The following is a 6,468-nucleotide window of genomic DNA, read 5'->3' on the forward strand; positions in this document are numbered from 1 at the left end:
AACAACTCCCAGATGAGGCCTTAGAATATTTAGTACAAGCAAGAACCTGTTTGCCAATACTGTGGCAGAACCTTCATGCTAGCAACGCATGCTAGACGGTATTAAGACTGGAACTGTCCAATGAACACGTTAAATTTGTCACAATGCGAATGGTGTGGTGTGTTATACCGACGCGACGTCCTGATTATTTGGCTGCCCTTTCCAAATATTGTAAATATACAAACCGAAATTTGATTGGTTACAAAGTGTTACATGACTGTTGCGTATAAATATATAACTAGCTTGCCTTGGGCGAGACTCTCAGTTCATCTTTATTTGCGAAAGAAACAGGACAGTAACACAACAGTGTTTCTCGGACTTGAAAGTTGAAGTCTTCTTTGGCGTCATTACCATCGTTAACGACGGTCTCTATGACATCTGTACCATCATGGATTGGTGGTACTTCAGCCCAGTCTGACTTATCACCTACAACACCGGTAATGCCAACTCCTTCATCAACATCGGGGACCCTGACTGCAGCAACGCTGACGGTGACGCAGACTCCGATGTCAACAGTGCCAGTGACATCGATAAAGGAAGCAGCAACTGATGGTGTCACATCACCCGATGTATGTACTGTGACAACATCAAAAACTTGATAATTCGTGATTATGTAATTCACAATTGTAATAATAACTCTGCACGCATTAAATTTCAGTGGAACATGTGTTGTAGCCAGTTTCTATTCTACGGAAACCTGAAAAGGCACATCAGGAATTGTGAGGGACAGGTTAAACATTCATCAGAATCAAACTGTATATTCTGCGGCAAGACATTTGTGTGCATAAAACTTGCAAGGCATCACGAAATATATCACTGTCTTTTTAACGAAATTGAGAACACTGTGATGTGTGAAAAAAGAAGTGATAATCAACTGTCGCGTGGAATTGCTTTGAAAAGACATGTCAAGACATACAAAGGACTCGCTTCTAACTCTAAAAAGACTGTATATATCGAGAAACACTAGTAATTTTCTTGTTTTTGTAGTACAGTAGATATCATGTAATACATTTTTTTATTTGTAATTTTATGGTGTTTTTATTTCTCGAACCTATCATTTTGTGGTAATTTTAATTAAATTTACTCTCGTCCGTTTTCATTAGATGAAATCGACCATCTTTTTAAATTATAAAATTGAAATTCTCAGTGTTACTTAGGGGGGATTCAGGGGGATTAGTTAACACCATCTGAGATGTTCATAATATGTTCTGTCCCAGCTCGTTATAAAGCTTCAGTTTTAAATTTTTAGACACGGCATGGCACAGGACATAGACGTCAACATTTGTCGATTGGAGTAATCACTACGACTGTTGTAGTTGCTGCGTGAAATAATCAGTTACCTATTTCCTCCCGGAATGACGGACTAGAAACCTGTTCGTAAATCCCGACTGTAACAAGGTACAATAGTTAGGGAAGTTGTGACTTATACCTTGTCTCGCAAAAAAATTGGGATGAATAGCTCAAAATACTCTTTAAGGGGCCGTTCTAGTCAGGGATGTATTCGTGTTTGTGAGCGGGATGATGCGTGAGACGCTCGCTAGTGCTTCTAGCGCGGTATCGTCTCTATGCGCAAGGCTATCAACTGGTACGTACTCTTCTCGTCGGGCATAGGACTATGATTCTTCAGCGATAACCATAACATTATATGGCGGATAAATAATGATAAGGGTGTAATGTAAGTCCCCTGAGTGCTTTCAAGACTCTGTGCCGGGTGTTTTACACCTACAAGCCATTTTAGCCATTTTCACTCTTCTTAAAATACACTTAAAAACCGAAATACAGAAACATAACTACTCATCCACCCTCAGCGAATTCTTAAATGCTTTTCGTAAACAGACAACACTGGGATATCTTGAAAGGTTTTCATATCGCGTGGTTTTTTTTTCTGAAGCTGTGCGCACCGTGTGTGTGCCCGAGTAGGCGGGTCCCTTAACTGTGCACTCTTCGGCGCGTAAGTACACGTTATAACTCTGCAGTAACTCAGTTGTGTACCTTTCCGTGCTTACTGGTGCGAGGTATCGGCCAGGCTGTTGAGCGAACGATTCGCGAGCCAAATGCCTCAGTGCACTCTGTAGGCAACAACAGCGCTCAACTTCATTGTTTAATATTGTTAGTATTCGCAATAGCACTGCGGAAGCGTCGTTGGTTGGTGCTCAGTGGCTACGACGATGGGTACATGATGTTGAGAAGGAAGCAATATGGCGCCCAGCCTACCAACAGCATGAGACAAACGTGTGGGGAATTTCACCATCTATATCCTCAACTGTGGATATATCCCGACATATATATATTTTTTCGAATACGCGAGAATTACGTTTGGGACATTTGATTTAATTCTGCAAAGGATTGAAGATAGGATCACGAAAGTGAGTCCCACCGCTCAGGAATCGAATTACGTATTTATTTCGTGAGCGATGACACGCAACATTGTTCTATCGTGAGATATCGCCTCGCTCCAGAGTGATCACCCTGAAAACTTCTGTTGGTCTGAATGTGTGTGAGGTCCCTGGAGATCGCTTCATCGCTGTATCGCCCACCAGAATAACCAAGGCCACACACGGCAAACAAAGCTTCAGAAGGAACAGAGCGATTGAAAACTGTTTGAGATATCCGAGCGGTGTCTGCTTACTGAAAGCATGTAAGAATACGCCGAGGGCGTGTGAACAGTTCTGTTTCTGTATTTTGGTTTTTGAACTGTTTTTTAGGAGTGTGAAAAGGGCTAAAACGCATGTTTTCAGAATAATTTTTAGACATGAAACGCCCAGTACAGATTCTTGAAAGCATCACAGAGAAAAAGGTTTGTTTGAATCAAACAAATCTTTGTTTATATATGGCGAAACAAATATTTACTTGGTGGAACAAAATATTTTGTTAGTTTAACCAAACTCGGTAAGTAACAAAAATAATTTGTTACACCTAACCAAATATACATTTGAGTTGACAAAAACATTTTGTTGGGTCAACAGAATCTTTCCTACTACAAAATATTTGTTTGAATTAACAATATATATTTGTTTCGCCAAATATTTTGTTGAGGCAAACAAAACTTTATCTCAGTGCACCCACGGGCCTTGCATTACGTCTTTATCTTCATATTATGGTTGCTGCTATGCAGCTATGCAGTAGTTGTCCTATGCACGACGGAAAGACTGAGCGCTAGTTGATAGCCTTGCGCTCAGAGGCGATACCGCGCTAGAAACACCAGCAAACGTCGTACTATCAGCCCGCCTCACTGACACACATGCCTGCCTGCGGTTTCTTCTGTCACATCTGAGGCGAAGCGACACGAGAGCGACAAGTGTTCGTCAAGGTATTCTTTGCTTGTTTCGCTTTATCCTGTTCTTTATTCTCTTTTTCATTTAGCAAGAAGAGACAATTTTTGTTTGGTATTGCTGTATGTGGGTGCTACGAACGGTTGGTAATGATTTTTATATTTCCTTGTTAGTTCTCATTTATATGTATATATATTTTTCCTGGCCTCGACCTCTGTATTCTATACTCAGTAAATAAAGTCTTTTTGAAACCAAAACCTGCCTGCTCACCCCATCATCGCCTGCGCGCGCCAGACACCGGGCTGACGTGGCACTGAAGAGTTGGCCCAGTCCAGCATGACTCTGCACCGGCGAGGAAGACTGTACGGTCGACCCTCATGCACAGACTGAGCGCAACTTCGCCTCTGTCATACAGCTCTTGCGCTGTAACGTTTTAAATCGACGTGTGGTTAGAGGATTTAAGGGTGTAGTATCCGAAGTTTTGTGCTTCTATAATAATGCGTTCTTGCAACTGTATTTAAATAAATGCATAACATAATCACTTTAATTATTCATAAATTGTTCTATCAATTTAATACGGGTTTATTTAATAGTTTTGAAAAACACAAAGGTCAATTTATATTTTAAACCTAGCATGAACTAAGAGTATGAAATTGTGTGGTATAAAGTTTTGAATTAACCCTACGTGTATATAGCCGTTATCATAAAACGCTTTATTTTTTTGTGATATCATTAATTAATTAATATAAATTTGGTTTTCCCAAAACCCCGAAGATGTCTGGTTTAAGTAAATCGAAAGATGGTCAATCCATGCTTTGCGATCTTTATTAGCGCGCAGTTTCAAAGCGGTCATTCTCAATTTGGTGTCACATAAATGTTTTCACTTCGTGGCTTCCTTGCGTTATTTGTGTGGTTAATAAAGTAAACCTTTGCGCAAAGTACATGCTTTTATATTAAAAAATATATATATTATTAATTATATCTTCCAACTGAAATACCACAGCACTAAGAATAGTATGTTTATTTATATATATATATATATATATATATATATATATATATATATGATTCAGTATATATTTTAGTATACGTGTGTAAAACTAATACGGGTAAGATAAAGACCGCATCTAGACTTTTTTTTTAAGAAGTAGGTAGTAAACATAATGTGACAACCAAATCCCCTCATAATTTACGTAGGTAATATTAATAACAATTATTTCTAATTATATTTGTATTAATTATGTTCGAGGAAACAAGGTAGTAAAGAATCGCGTCGTGTCCTCTTTCAATGACGGTTGAAATTTTTCGGAAGGGGCATTGGCGGAGACATGATTATTTTCAGGAGGGTATTTGAAAAAAAAAAGTATTTAAATAATTACGTCAACAATGGTTTGGACAGTTACATTATAATTCTCAACATGCACCGCTTCATTTGTGGTTTGTAGTTCCAGGTGCTGTAACATCCACCTTGCATCACCCAAAATAACATATTGCCTTCACCGACTTCTCAGGTAGTTTTTTATAACTTCAGAGGGGTGTACCTCCCCTATTCCTCCCTTTTCGACCGCCATTGGGAAGGGGAAGGCGGTTGTCACCCTTTACTCTCCTATATAGGTAAATATCCCCTGGACTCAAAATTATTTCAGGTTTATCCAGGACACAATAATTATTTCACTGGATTGTACTTAACCGCTAGCTTTCATACAAAAACTGCCGGTGGTTTAGATTACCTAAATTTATTTGCATGGGGCCAACATATCTTGAAACAACTTTCACGTAAGTTTACGACTTGCAGAATACCTATGATTATAAATGTTTACCATCATATTGTAGCGAGTATCGGGTGGGTTACTTGGTCTGTATATCACAAAAAAAAAAAAAATACGCGGGAAAACCTCTAGTTGAAATGAGAGGCTATTACATAATTAAATGCATAATTACCGGTGCGGATATATCGTGTAACAGTGAGGGAATGTTGTCAGTGTGATGACCAGACTTACCAATATGAATGACAAAGTGGTTGATCATTTGGACTCTCTACTCGTCAACCTCGGCGAACCAGATGCAATTCTCCAGGGAAGTTGGAGTGAACGACCCTGGTAATCCCGGCACGAGTGAGAACTGCGGCGCAGTAGGTGGCGGCACTGCGAGGTTAGCTCGCCAGCAGCGAGCTGCGCGCGCAGCTGCGATCGATACAGGAGGGCAGGACGCGCCCGCCAGAGCCACCTGTTGCCAGCTTCACGAAGCACCGTGTCGTGTCCTTGGGCCAGAATACACGTTATAGAGTAAATACACAGACGCGATGGCCCTATTCTTGTCTTCTGCGCGCGTGACCATCACTGGCCTACGGTTCGCCGATAGAACTGTCAGAACAAAACTGATTCAAACGATGACACATGCTTTTGTTTACATATGGTATTTTAATAGACAATAACGTTCTTAAAATTAGTTAATCTATATCTGTTCATATTTGATGGTACTCAGACATACCTACTAAGAGAAATGAGATTTTATAAACTCAACAACGTCATGACACATTTTTGACAATCGTATCGGCAAACAACCCGTTGAATGATGACCAAAAACGAGTTACTGAGCGATTCGCGTGTGCGGGTATCTCATCAGCCGAAGACAGGGCTGGAGTGAGGTTGTGGTTACAAATATCGTCCCCAAAATTCCGGGTTTGACTGTACCGGGAAGCAAACATTAGTAGTGGCAGACGTGTCATGACACGCCGTGGCGCGTTGGATCGCTCACACGGGCGGCAGTGTTGCCAGTTCGGTTCTGTCACGAGGCGGCGGTAAGGCGACTGGCGAGCATATTCAGGATGTTGTGGAACAACACCATCACCAACCACGTTCAGATGGCGATTCCTTGCAAAGAAGCTAGACGAAAACATTTCAACAAAATTTTACCCAAAGAGATAATTAAAAATAAAAATTTGCGCGTGGAGCCCACGCACGAGAGAAATGAAACTTATTGCTTATTAGTCATAGAGATAAATCACTAATATGTTTCAATAGATCAAGAGATAATAATTGATAATATTAAGGACGCGGTTATGATCTCAAAATGAAATGACTCTTTTCCACGTAAATAAATAAATTTAGAATATTTGAACAAAAAAAATTACTAAATTTTTTTCTCGTACATTTAA

General features: G+C 40.0%; 1 protein-coding gene across 1 annotated transcript in view; it reads right to left on the minus strand.

Annotated features, from left to right (window-relative positions):
* Positions 1–5,415, minus strand: part of LOC134529156 (protein FAM13A) — a 174,398-nt gene extending 168,983 nt beyond the window's left edge. The window contains exon 1 of the mRNA XM_063362937.1: positions 5,312–5,415. The gene's annotated coding sequence lies outside the window, so the exon portion shown is untranslated. The remainder of the gene's footprint in view (positions 1–5,311) is intronic.
* Positions 5,416–6,468: the final 1,053 nt, after the last annotated feature.

This window comes from Bacillus rossius, chromosome 2 (genome assembly GCF_032445375.1).
Source record: "Bacillus rossius redtenbacheri isolate Brsri chromosome 2, Brsri_v3, whole genome shotgun sequence".
In the NCBI taxonomy this organism is placed as follows: Eukaryota; Metazoa; Arthropoda; class Insecta; order Phasmatodea; family Bacillidae; genus Bacillus; species Bacillus rossius.